The sequence below is a fragment of the Cavia porcellus genome, unplaced genomic scaffold (genome assembly GCF_034190915.1).
Source record: "Cavia porcellus strain 051 isolate PalLab524CR breed Dunkin Hartley unplaced genomic scaffold, mCavPor4.1 scaffold_2, whole genome shotgun sequence".
In the NCBI taxonomy this organism is placed as follows: Eukaryota; Metazoa; Chordata; class Mammalia; order Rodentia; family Caviidae; genus Cavia; species Cavia porcellus.
The window spans coordinates 70,588,142-70,602,667 of NW_026947485.1; the positions used below are offsets into that span (position 1 = coordinate 70,588,142).

At 41.6% G+C, this 14,526-nt stretch overlaps 1 protein-coding gene across 4 annotated transcripts in view; it reads right to left on the reverse strand.

The window, feature by feature from the left end:
* The window catches only part of Frmd3 (FERM domain containing 3), a 259,089-nt gene that overhangs the window by 243,772 nt on the left and 791 nt on the right, over window positions 1–14,526 (reverse strand). The window contains exon 1 of one of the 4 annotated variants that reach the window (XM_063243514.1): window positions 13,929–14,489. The exons of the other annotated variants lie outside the window; for them this stretch is intronic. The gene's annotated coding sequence lies outside the window, so the exon portion shown is untranslated. Of the gene's footprint in view, window positions 1–13,928; window positions 14,490–14,526 lie in introns of those variants that run through there. 4 annotated transcript variants of the gene reach the window in all.

The window sequence follows — 14,526 nt, forward strand, 5'->3', positions numbered from 1 at the left end:
TAATGCATAAACACAGAGTGGGCACCAGCATGTCTGCAGGCACTTAGAGCCTGATCCAAAAATCAGCCCATTTTACCTCTGGTTCTTCAAGTGCTGGCCAACCTGATCTTAGTGAACAATCCTCCAGGTCATTTTTTGCTCATAAGAACTACACCTCAGTGGGGTTATTCACACTGCCTGAGAAACAATCATCAGTATTTTTTTCTGGAAGGAAGAAAATGACTCTGGAAAGATGCACCCAAAAATCTGTTGTATTAATCCTTGGAAAAGAACAGTTAATACTCATGATTAGATCAATTTTACTTGTGTTTATCTGGTAATCTGAGCAACCGTTTTGAAAGTAACAATATGCAATATTACAACCATAGTTAAATTCCTATCATCTTGTTTTGTAAGCCTCTACTGTTATTGTTTTGGGTTTGTTGTTGTTTGTCTCTTTTGCTATTTTTCTTTTCTGTGTCTTATTTTCTCTTAAATAAAAAAAATTTTTAAAAATCTGTGGGGAGCAGAAGCCCTAAAGAATACACCTGAGGTCTGATATAGGATGATGATTCACTTCTTATTGAGCAATCTTCTGGACTATTTGAAATTTTTGATCATTTTTTTATAATTATCATTAAAGAGAAAGAATATTCTCTCCAAAGTAAATGACAGAAGGGGAAAAACTGATTTGAGAGGTGCTGTTTATTTACTAAGAATTCCAAGCTGTAGGCTGGACATAGGGACACACGCCATAAATCCCAACTACGTGGTAGGCTGAGCTGGGAGGAGTGCAAGTTCAAACCCAACCTGGACAAGAGAGACTCTGTCTGAAAACAAAATACAAAGGGGTTGAGGAGGTAGCTTAGTGGTAGAGAATCTCTAGGTTCGAGTTTCAGTACAAAAAAAAATTGTAAGTTTTAGGAGTAACTTTCACCTTTTATGGATTGCTATAAATCATTACTTTCCAGATTCAAATAAAGTACACAGCAAAGTGATTCCAGCTCACACAGACAAACCTTAGCAGAAATGGGAGGCTGCATGCCTGAGTTCCAACTCCTCTGTCACCCACCAGGTAAGGTGGGTCCTTCCTTCCTTTCTGGTTTACAACTGCTCTCTGAGAAAGATGTAGGAATTACATTAAAATCTAAAATCCCTTCCAACTTCCTAAGTTCTCTCTAAATATAAAGACACATATATTTACTCTAAAATTTCTTATGGTTTGAAAATTACAAAAGTAACACATATAATCAAAGATTCAAATGCCGTGGGTGTAGAGAGAGCAGAGCTTTCCTGTACTGCTCCCCGAAGGACCCTCACTTCTCTTGCCTTCCAGAATTAACCAGGGTGAGGAGACTGACAATGTGCAGCCCTGTAAGGCAGTGACTAGCACACGGAGCTATTTAAATTTTAATGGATTAAAACTAATATTGAAAATTCAATTTCTGTCACATTAGTCAAGTGTGACACACGGAGCTACAGACTACCAACAAGAACAGCACCAATACAGAAGTTTCCTCATCGCACAAGTTCTACTGGAAGTCTGTCTACATACCCTGAAGAAACCTCCTGCTGCTCTCCCCACTTCTGCCCAGCATTTACTCACTGAAGCCTCTACAATCACTTCCTTTGGCCCCGTCCACTGTCTGAGGACCACACCACCAGGCGCACAGGGTGAGGGGTCCCGGTAAGGTCTCCCAACTCCTGAAGCATAATGAAGAAGACTTATGTTGATGGCTTCATCAAAGGCCATAGGCTACAGAAATATCCCCACCCTGCCATCACACAGGAGGGTAAAACCTTCACTGAGAATACACATGTTCCAATGTCTCTTCAAGTAGTGCTTTGTGAAAAGTATTAAGGTATTCAAGGCCTGAGAGGAAACACTTAAAGCCCACCTGTAACTCTGAGGGGGTGAACCAAATCCTCCTGCCAAGCAGTTCTCCAGTCTCTGTGCCTGTTCAAACCAGCTTCAGTGGGGTTGTCTTAAATGTCCCCTAACAAGCAGCAGCCAGTGTTCCCTCATAGGCTCCAACTATCTACCTCATCAGAGAACTGCCACCTCCCTACTGCAGGCATCTCTAGGCTGCTTTATAAAATTATAGGCATCTCAGTCCCCAGCAAATGCCACGCCTTTCTCTACACTTCACCTCCCCTGAGAATGTCCTTTCCTTATCAGCATGCTTTCTCAGCACACTGCCCAGTGTACTGACTGGCCGGGCACTGTCTGCTTCTTCTTTGAAATCCACCTCAGACATCACTTCCTCTAGAAACCTGTCCTGGATTCACAGGCTCTCAGGACTCCTACTCCTTGTCTGGAATTCCTGTGTAACACATACTATGTGACAGGGCAGGCATATATATGGACTGGTCTTGACATTACATTTTATAGCAAAGTACAACTTCTGCTGAGATATTAAAAGAAAAGAGCAACGTTGTTAGGGCTACGGAGATAGCTCAGCAGCACAGCACCGGCCTGGCAAGCACAAGGCCATGAGTTTGATTCCCCATAACCAAAAAAAAGCAAATTTCTTAAAGAATGTGTTACATGTTAAGTATAATTCAGAAAGTGTCAGGGATCTGTTTCAAAGCATTTCCTTGTAAGAAGTGTGACCAAACCCAGCGTGGTGGCACACCCCTGTAATCTCAGCACTCAGGAGGCTGAGCCAAAAGGATTGTTGTGTGTCTGAGACCAGCCTGGGTTACAAAGTGAGCTCAAGGCCAGCCTGAACTGCTAGAGAGGCCCCCCGCAAAAAAAGTTTGACCAAAAAATACAAGAGAGAAGAGAGGAGAGAAGATGTTGGAAAAAAAAGGATTAGAACTAAAGGAGTATCGTGTCTTCCCCCAAGCCACACTGTGACATTATCATCAGCCCTTCTACAAACCCCAACAATATTCTGGTGTTTGTCTACCCCAGAAGTGTCACCTTGACTTAGTTCATGTGTCTATCTTCTCTACTAGACTAGTAGGGATGCATTCTTACATCTCTGTATCCACAGCAGTTCCCAAGAGGCCTTTTTCAACTCCTCACACCACTGTGCAATGTTTTATTCCCTAGAGCCTCCAGGATCAATTCCAAGGGGCTCTCTCTGCTGTGCTCAGGACCACCCTAATGGGGTATGGGGCAAACTGCCTTGGTGAGGTCTCCCACTTCCTGATGTGTAGCTAGGCTTCACTATTGGGTTCGCTGAGGGCCACAGGTCAGAAAACCATCACTGCTGCTAACAACAAATCGAAGTTTAAAACTTTAACCAAATACTTGCAAACTTGCAAACAATGTCCTTTGGGTACGTTTGTTGGATGGACAGACGGATGGTTGCATGGATAGATGAAGACACTTTAAGTACTGAATTCTTTTCTTTAAGTGTTGAGTTCTAACTTCAGACTAAAATCTCCTAAAGAGTAAAGACCTTAATCAGTCTCTCTCTAAGGACATATTTTATACTTAACCACCGCTCAATACACTGAGGAAGAAAAAGCTGCCATCTCGTACTTAGCCAGTACACTAAAGGAAACCTGGGGGGGAAAAGGAAGGAAGCTTTAACCATATATATTGACTAATAGCATTAAAAGCCTCCCTTTCTCTAATGGAGGCACGATTTGGAGAGAATCCTGAACCACCTTCCTCTCTGTAGCATATGATTAAAATCTGCTTTGTTCTTCTAATTCACTATTCTCAAATTACCACAGTGCTGCTGGGGCTGCAGACTCAGGCTTCAGCTGAATCACTGTACAACTTCTCCTCTTTTTTCCCTTTGAATCAGCACTAAACCACAAAGGTGCCACCTACACCTGGCGGAGAAACCTGGAGGCAAAAGGTGTCGTTCAAGGTGCCTCTCAGGTGGCAGGATGCCCCTCAGCAGAAATACATGTCCCTGAGGACTTAGGAACACAAGAGGTGAAGCTCTCCTTGACAGGGCTCCAGGTGGTAGGAAAGAAGTATTTTTGCACCTCTGACTCTAGAGATTTTATCACTCCTCTATCTAAACCTTCAAAACAAAGAGAATCAAGCTAGACTGTAGCTAGTGCCAAGCTAAACACATACACACACACACACACACACATGTCCTTTGTTTTCAGTATTTTTCTACTAGTCCTTTAAATACTACAGTCTAGAACTGTGAAGACTGGATCTTAATGCTACAAAGTAAGCTACTTTAGATGATAGATATGAAATTCTATTAACATCATTCTTACATTTTTTCTTTGCAATTTCTTGGGAGTCCATTTGAAGTATCAAACTAGAAGCACAATCTGTTCCCCAATCATGCAAAGGGAATTAGTTATCTAGTTAGGTCAGATAGAAAAATATTCACATATAGATACAGAGCTATAGTAAAACGTATGTAATGGGTTGACTGTAATGCTCCATTTGAATATATCGTCAGCCACAGGTTACTAAAGATAAGTAGGGAGAAGAATTTAAACTGTATCCACAGATGACAGTGCTATAACATCAATTTGAGTTTTCTACTCAAACAGGGGATACATGTATGGTTTCTCCTACCCAATTAAAAAAGCTGTCAGAGTATAAGAATTATATCACCTTAGACTATTAAGGAAGACAGCCGGAGCAAAACTAAAACTCAAGGCCTCACTTTATTCTTGCTAAATATGAAACTTTAGGGAAATCACACTACCTCTGTATTTTAATTGGGTCAACTAACTAATAAGCATTACTGTTGTGCTACTCAAGAATATCAAAAAGTTTGCAAGCGTGCAGTCATGAGTTTGATCCCTGGTACCGATAAACAAAAGAAGAAGAAAAGAGAAAAGTTGCTACTAAACAAAGAACAAATTAATACCTAAAACCACCATAAAATTGTAAACAACGTCTCCATAAGACATGGATCACAAAGACCAGCATTGTTTGCAGGACAATGGATAGTAATATGTGTGTAGACCCACCAAAAAGATAACATCAGTGACAAACAGTAAAGAAGAATTATCAACCACCTTGTTAAATAGGCTTTTGTTCTCTTTTATTAGTAAAGCTAGTTACTAATTTTTTATATCCTGCTTAATTTTATTGGGAATACCGTAATAAATGATACCATGTTTGTGTGTGAAGACCCTGTTTCAGTCAATCTTCATTTTGCACATTAATATTTACCATCAAACTCTAAAGTCTTACAAAAACAAATTATACTTATGAGGTGAGATAATAAACCAACCCTCATCTGTTAACATGGCATTTTTCCGCCCCTGCCACAGAATAATTTTATTTCAGACCTTAGCATAATACAAGGATGTAAGACAAAGCTCTGTTGCACATCTAAGAGTCAGGTCATTATGATATAGGGGAAAGAAATTCCCAACCTATTAGATGTCTGGTACAAGGTCATGTTCTCTAAAATCGAAGAATGAATTTTAGGAACAATGGAGGTTAAGAGCAGAATATATTTTTTGAGAGAAAGAAAGCATCTGTCTGGGAGAGAGACAGAAAGGGTCCCTAGTGAATTGCCAAAGACTTTATCTTTTCTAGGGACTTTTATAGAATAAGACCATGAGGTGAGATGGGTCCAAGATGGGTAAAACATGGGAACTGGCAAGGCAGAAGGGCATGAGGTGGGACAGAACTATGGCCAACCAATAAGATTAATTGTTCAGATAAAATTGACCAATCAAGGACAAATGGGGAAGCGTGTCCCATAGCAAGCAAGCATGCTTAAAGAGCAGCGACTCTTACTGTAGAGGGTTGGGATGGTGACTCCTGGCTTCCTCAAGGTGATCCATACCTATTTAGAATATTGATCCCTGATGTTTATACTTAGGATGTGGTTGCATTTGTTTTGCCTTTTGTCTTGAGGCCTGGCCCACAGTGGAGGTGTCTGTTTCTTCCAAGGTTGCAGGGTATCTGGTCTTCGGCACTGGCTCCTTTGAGGGCCCAGCCCTGCCTGACTGCTTATAACATTTCTAACTAACTCAGCTGCTGGAAACAATTACACTACTAATATTAGATTATTTCTTTGAATGATTTTATAGTACTTAAACAATATTTGCATAGGAGATATCTGATATATAAATATTAAATAAATGATAAAGTATTGCAGCATAATTTTCAAAGCTGCTCCTCATAAAAATATGTTTAATTTTGTACCACATTGCTAGGATTTTAAAATACATTATCTATTTAATGTTCATGACACTATCCCAAAGGACAACTTCCCTAGAATGGAAATTCTATGCTTTAAAACTTAGAACTGTAAATCTAAGAGATAGATGTCTTTTGCACTTGCTAGCCCAAAGTAAGACAAGAGGATTGAAGACAGTAAAATACATTTCCAATAAAAAACATAGTTTGCCCAGTTTGCAGAGGATGAAGAGTAGCTCTTGTTCTTATTGAGATCAGAGTTAACTAATAAGAAAAAATAATCAAATACATTGGAAGGAATTCTCAAACTCTTAATCCATTGATTTGATCTACTAGGATGCATTGAGCAAAAAAATGGAGATAAGTCACGCTGGTTTCATCCATGGTGGTTTCTGCCACCATTTTGCAAGGACCCTTTGTGATCTTTGTCTCTGTGCCAGACCTCTGCTTCTGGTCATTTTATTCCTTCTATCCAACTGTGGACTGGGAATTCTCCACTCAAATGCTCTATGGGCACCTCAATGTTAGGATACGCAAATGAAACTCTCCATCCCCTCTCTACCCAGCTTCCGTTTTAGACTCAGGTCCTGAGGGCCAGTTTCACAGTTGTGACTTGCACATTTTCTCAGGAACCCATAATTAGAAGAGCCTGAAGTTGGTTTAAGAGCATCAACAATTGCCATTTGAAATTTTTAATCACTGTTGAACAGGGAGGCCTGAATTTTCATTTTGCAGGACCACAGTTATGATGTGACCAGTATTGTCTCTCCTAGAATAAGTGTCACCACCATCACCTCTGTCACTGAAACCAACCATCTGCCACTCACCCTAGGTGCCCCCCCTCCTTAATTCACAGATCAGGCAAGTCATTTTACATCCAGGGCTTTATACCAGGCAAGGTCAATTCCTCCATTTGTCCTTTAACTATCAATCAAGATGTATCTATACACCTGAAAAAGATGCCTTTTTCTCCAGCTCTTCCATCTGTGTATATGTTTCTGTATCTGTTATTTTGACTCCGAATCACTAGCCTATCTTTCCTCAACTAACTTCATAGTCTCCTGATTGCTAATTTTATTTTCTTTTATTTCTCTAGTTCTCAGCTCTGTCCTTCTTACATGGAAGATACCAAACAAATGATCACTGAATAAGATTTGATTTCCAACATCTTTAATTCACTTTTGAAAAACATGATGGCCTGATTCATACAAATGTTCTTCCTTGTTAGAATAAGCTTCACATTTTCTCAACAGTGACCCCTCCTTCCATGCTGCACCTTCAGGGAAAGTCACTCGCACAACAGCTCCACAGCTTAGGCTGCAATTGGAATGCACTAGGGACTGTTCTCAAAGTTACTGTCTCTCAGGGTCACTTTTGCAAGTAAGAATAGCTGGACCCCTGTTCCTTTGGGAGTTTCCAGGCACTGGTGGCTTACACTCAGTGATTGATTTAGGCTGGGTTACAACCAGAGCTCCTCGGCAATGCTACCAAAATCCAGAACACAGGAAACCAAGGAGAGAAGGCTGTCACTAACCTTAGGCCCCCATGTCCTTCCCTTGTTATTCAGCACCTCATCAAATCTGCCATCACAGGGTGTCCCACTGAAAAACAACCTCATGATTTGGCTGGGACAGGGAGTCATCAAGACTCATTCCATACACAGGTATAAGATTACTACAAAGAATTCCCAAATGTATACATGTCTTATATATGTATTTGGTGTTTTATTTATCATTTCAATTACATGTAACTGGAGACTCAAGCTGTATAAGAGTTCTACTGTATAAGAGTTCTTTGTTGTATTCAGGACTCAAAATGTAAAAGAGTTCTATTTTATTTAGGACACTTTTATATCTGCCAGGAAGTCTAGGGAATTAACAGTCACCTATGCACAGTTTGTAGCCTTCAAAACTGCTTTACATGAGGATTTACAGAACTTTTGTTTATATGGATGGTATACATCAATATTTACTAAAAATTTCCAAAATATTCAATTGTTAATCCATTTTAAAATAACAATAAATCCATTATACATTAACATAAATGATATATCTTTTGGGAAATAACTATATTCTACAAAATAAGGAATAATTTTGAGCTGAGCACAGTGGTACAGTTGACCCTGAGTTTGAGATCAGCCTATGAAACTCTGAGAGAGCCCATCTCAAATATTAATATCAATAGTATTAAGTTAGTGAGACAAGTTGCAAACGCTTCTAGAGTCATCCTCAACAGAGCTAGGTTCTCACCTGTGTGATCACTTGTCCCCGGCCCTGGAGACACGACATGAGTGGAAGAGGCAGACAGCACCTAGCAAAACTGGCAAGACAATCCATACGGAAAGGTTCATTTTTCTCCACAAAGGATGTTGGAAAAAGTGGTTATCCTCAAACAGAGAATAAAGCTGTATCCCTGCATCACACTACATATAAAATCTCTTTCAAAATGGATCAAAACTGCTGAGTGGAAGTTAATGCACACAGGTATACTTGGGTGATGAAACAGTCTGGAATTAGATAGCGGTAACGTTGTACAACCTTGTGATTATACTACGATTCACTAAAGGATATACTTTAAAATGATGAATAGATGAACTATGTATCAAGTTTTAAAATGAATCAAAGTCCTAAATGCAAGAGCTAAAATTATGATACTTAAGAAAAGTCATAAATCTTCCTGACCTTGGATTGGGCAATAGTTTCTTAACTATGACATCAAAAATACTCTCTCTATATATATTTTTCATACATATAATTTCATAAAAATTAAAAGCTTGTTGGTAGCATCAAGAAAGAAAAGGACATCCCAGAGAGTGGGGGAAAAAATGATCAACAATTATATGAGGGGTCTGTATTCACAATATACAGAAAAGTTCTTACAACTCAATAATAAAAGCAATCCAATTTAAAAATGGGCAAACAATCTGAATAGACATCTATCCAAAGAAGATATATACACGGGTAATAAGTGCATGAAAAGATGCTCAACATCATTAGCCAGGGAAATGCTAACAGCAGCAGGGAAATCAAAATCACAATGAGATGGCACTTTGCGCCTCTTAGAATGATTATAATCAAACAGACAGATAACAGCCAATCTTTAAGAGGACATGCAAAAACTGAAGTACTGCTGCATGTAAAACAGTTCAACAGTTATTCAAAAGATTAAACATAGAGTTATCAAGTGATTCTATACTCTCATTCTAAGGTATATACTCAAGAGAAATGAAACATGCACCTCTACAGCAACTTTTACAGGAACATTCATGGCATCATTATTCTAAAGCCCAAAGGTAGAAACAACTCAAATGTCCAACAACAGATAAATGGATAAACATAAAGTGATTATCTATGCAGTGGACTACTATTCAACAAGAAAAAGAACAAAAGCACTGATCCATGCTACAACATGAATGAACCTTGAAAACAGCACTAAGTGAAAAAAGACCTACACGAAAGGCTATGCATTACTACGATCCCACTTTTATCACATGTCCAGAGTAGACAAATATAGAGATGAGAAATACAACGGTGGTTGCCTAGGACAAGGAGATCTACTGGGAAGTTGGGATGACTGCTAAAGGGTGACAGTTCCTTTTAGATGACAACAATGCTCTAAAATGACTAGATAGTTGCACAATCCAGTGAATAATATCAATAAAATGAAAATAACAAATGGCAGTTACAAAAATCACATGAGATAATGTAGCTATAGCCACTTGGTAAACACTAATGTTTTGCTCAAATAAATTTTTCTGAGGAATACTTAGGCCGAAGAGTTTCTCTAAACTGTAGCTAATCCAAATCCTTTATTTTACAAATATCAAGTGATTCACTCATCACATAATTGGCTGGTAATATAACAGAACTACACATCTGCTTCCAAATCCACTGCTGTCATGCTAGCTTTGTGTTAATAAGTAACGATCTAAATGACATACTGTGTGAGTTAGCACTCATTCTACTAGAGTTTAAGGAACACATACTATTTGCCAGGTATATTCCAGGTATTAGGGACTCCATGATGAATAACATCAACAATGAAATGTTCCTGCTCTCAGCCGGGTGTAATGGCTCACGCCTATAATCCCAGCACTAGGGAGACTGAGGTGGGAGGATCCTTGCAATTTCGAGACCAGCCTGGGCTACAAAGTGAGCTCAAGGCCAGCCTGGATTGCATAGCGAGACTCCGTCTCAAAAAAGACAAAGAAAAAAAGAAAACAAAGAAATGTTCCTGCTCTCATGAACTTAACAATCTAGAAAGGAAATTATCTAATCTACATCTATATTTATTTTGCACCTACCATATGCCAAGTGCTATGCTAAGATTGTCTACTATGTTCTAAGCACTATGCACAACTGGTGTTTAAATATAAATACAAATTTCCAAATAGTTTCAAAGACATTGGTTATATTTACCAGGCCTTGCTAAAGAATGAATAATATGGAAAGTCTACTTTGGTCTCAAAAGGCAGTATTAAAAATGGCAAACTCATTAGGAGGAGTTGTGAATAATCATGCCAGCATCCACAAACCTGATAAGAGGTGGCCAAGACTCCATGCTAATGAAAGCGGTGAGGCTGACAGAAGCACTTAGTGCTAAATCACATCCTTCTCTAAGACCCAGACTTGAAGAGTGGGCTCTATTGGCAAAGCCAGGGGAAGCACTAAGCAACCCCTTGTCTTTCACAGGCCTCTTCTGATGCCCTAGTCTCCTCTTTTTCTCCCTGTTCATCTAGAATTCCTCTTTCAGCCCACAGAACTCTTCGTACACCAGTGCTAAAATGAGGCAGCACCCTAGCCCTTGTGAAGAGATAAGGGCAGGGTTGTCCATGATTCCTACTGGAACCAGCCATAGGTTGTGGAGGCTGTGCTGTTAAGTTGCATTTGAAACTTTTCTTTGCTAAAATACCACCAAAATATCATTTGGAAAAGAAATAATTAAAACCTGTTGCTTTCTAAAATCTGTTTTCTATAATCCAAAGAGTTGTAAATGCAAAGCTTCTTGGGGATGTGGGGTGGACCAGTGTTACGGTTTGTGTTTGGACATCCCCGCAAAGCCTCATGTAGTCATAGAGGAGGCTGAGTCTAGTGTTTGTGATTGATGCATTGTCTAGTGCTGGGATTGGTGATGTGAGTGCTATTTCTGCCCAAGGGCAGAGATCCAGCATACAATATAAGGGAAGGAAGGAGGAGTGCTTTTCCCTTTTGCCCTTTTGCTCTTGTCACTTGTAGACATCATGAATGGCTGTCCCTCAGCCACACCACCCTGTCTTGGAGCCAGCTGAGTATGGACTGAAACCTCCAAAACGTGTAAGTTAAATAAACCTTTCTTTCCCTAATTTGAGGTGTCAGATATTTTGTCTCAGCAAACAGAGGAAAATAACCAAGACAAGCAGCATGAATACTACTCTGCCTCCTGGTCTGGCAGAATGCACACCTAGAGGGACAGAACCTGTCCTGCCCACCCCTTCACCACTAAGTAGGACCACAATTCTTAGCTTCTGGCTTGCTCAGACTTCATCTTCTGATGCACAGCAAGAATCTGAGGGTACTATGCTCTACCCTTGAAATACACAAATACATTTGTAAAATCTAAGAAGGCATGGATAAGTATGGTTCTCCTGAGGGCAAACCCCATGTTCCCCAAATGTGGCAGTGGCTCCAGCAGCCTCTGGATGGGGTATTCCAATCAGTCCCGGGATGCCCACCTCTCTTGCTCGACTATAGACACTACTTGTACACACTGGCAGGGAGGGCCACTTTGCCACTGAGATCATGAATCCCAACTGGCTTTTATTCCTCAGTTCAAACCCTTCACATTATATTTATCTATGTCTATCTAGAAATTTCACTGCAAGTTCTGCTATTTTAACAATGGGTTAATATGTCAAAGACATATACAAGTTCTGCACAAGACGACTCTAGATTTGAATGTCAGCAGCTCATCTCTTTTTAGGGATGCAGCCTTGGACAAGCCACAAACACTCAGCTTCTCCACTTCATTATTCATAAGCTGGGAACCATGCCTACCTCAGAGATCTGTGGCAGGGCTACTTGTAATGGGTATAAAGAGCCAGAGCACAGATATTCAAAAATGGTGCCAAGGCTATTTACATGGTCTCAGACAGCAACCCTAAAGGTTTTCAGTGGCCCTGCATCCGCCACCCTCCAGCACTTTGCCAACAAGATCCATCTGAACAGCTCACTTCCCATCTGGAACACTCACTTACTAGGGAACGCAGACAAAGGAGCCCCAAAGGATGCATGACTGAGTTTCCCCACCTTTGGGATACACAGGCTCCACTCACTCCTTGTACCTGGAGGGAATGTTGGCAACTAACAGGTCCAGAGCCTCAGAGTAAGTGTGCACCCCTAACTTAGGCAGGAAGGTGTGGGCCACAAGGGAGGTGTGCAACTCTCCAGGCCATCCATACAATCCTTTCACTAGTGATTCTCCGGGAGAGAATGCGGGAGGAGGTCAAAGACACAAAGGAGGAGAAAGCGGAAGAGAGAAGAGGAAAACAGAAAGTAAAGAGGAAGAGGAAAAAAGAAGCAGGAAACACAAATTGATTCTTCCAGAACAAGTGCTGGTGACCCCAGATGCTTTTGTTTCCTTTTTTATATTTTTTGGTCTTCTTAGCAAATGGGAAATCTTTGTAACCTGATACCTGAAAGTAAAATTTCAGTTCCTTGCTTGGAACACCCTAGGAAATACCTGGCTCAAAGTTATTAAAAACAGTATACTTCAGTTCATTTTAATTGGCTAAGTGATAATCACCATGGGAGAGGGGCAGATAAAGCATAAAAAGATGTATCAAAAATTTCTTTAATCAGTGACAAAGTCAACTTTTGTGTGTGTGTGTGTGCCAGGCAGGCACTTGTGCCACTCAGCTATATCCTCAGGCCCTTAAAATCAACATTTTTGCATGCATCATTTTAACCACTTTGGCATCAGTGAAACCATAACTCAAACTTTCCAAACTGTTATTAGGCTACGAAAGTATTGTCTCCCAGGACACCAGACAAATACACGTCCTCTGGGGACATCTTATCTACTCTAAAGCAGATTCAGTCTCAAGGGACAATGTCAACTCCACTGGCGACCCAGGCAGGTGAGGCCGAGCAGAAAGGAGCCCCAGCAGGGTTACCTTGCTCTTCAGGACTTAAATCATCCTTCTAGCCTCTGGAGGACCTAAAGCTGAGTGCACAAACCACTCTCTCTGCATCAAAGAACGGTACAAGCCAAGCACTTTTGGGCGGCCAGGGTGGCAGCAGAAAAACTGTCTATCCTGCTAATCCCTTTATTATTAAGTTTACCAGCAGTTCTTCGTTCAGAATGAAATTCAAGCTCCTCTAGAAAATTCAGCAGAAGCCTACCTTCCAAGGAAATCATGGGGCACCACCTTCCTGACTCAAAACTTATCCAGCTATCAGTTTACAAACGAATTGCACAGTCTCTGTTTCACGAGCTCCCACTAGCAAAAATTCTAAAAGAGGGAGAGGAAAAAAAGGGGGAGCTACAGGGAAATACCTTTCATTAATACAAGGTTAACACAGCCTAGAGGCAAATTCTTGCTGCCCAGAGAGACTCCCCTCACCCTACCCCAGGCACAGACCTGGAGCTCCGGTACTGAAGAGAGGAAACCCCATACTTTAAAGTCAGAAGCTAACCGTGCAGAGTTCTGACAAGACCTTTCAGAACTGTGCGCACCGAGTGAGGCATCGTTGGGTTCACAGGAGATGGGCTCACATCTGCCTGCCTGTACATACACTGCAAATGCACACACATGCATGCACAAGGGCTCACACACACCCTTGCAGCTCACACTAGCTCTGGAGCCCAAAGCACTTACTACCAGAGAAGGTGGCTGCCAGCACTCCTGCCTTCACTCAAACAACTGGCCTCCTCCAACTGGAGCGGAGACTCCCACAGGCTCTTTTCTCCAGGACCCAGATGCCCACAGGATTCCCCACCCGTTGGCCCCACAAATTGTCTTCCTTCTCTGAAATGCTCAGACTTCACAGGTTCCTTTCCCAGTGGCTCCAGTGGAGCAGGGCGCGCATCCCACCACTGATGGCTGGAGTCCAGGGCTACCAGTTTCTCTCACGCTGGGCAAACTTAGCCACTGGCCTCCTCCGGACAGCAGGGGCAACAACAGACGGGTGGCAGGCGTGAATTAGCTGGTGCCCGAACTGAGGGCGTCTCTGGAGCTTGGGAGGCAGAAATGCGTGAGCCCGAGCTGGTCCTGCCTCTCCACGTGGAGGAAAGCAGGAGGATGAGCGAGCGACAGGCCAAGATCCCTCTCGGTCCGCGGGTCTCCCCGCTCCTGGCGTCCCCAGGTAGCCGCCCCGCCGTCCTGCTCTGGGCGCAGCGAGGCGCGCGCGCGGATCCCAACACTGGAAGGGCCGGCGGACACGCGTGCGGGGCTTGCCGGGACCGAGCCCCGCCGG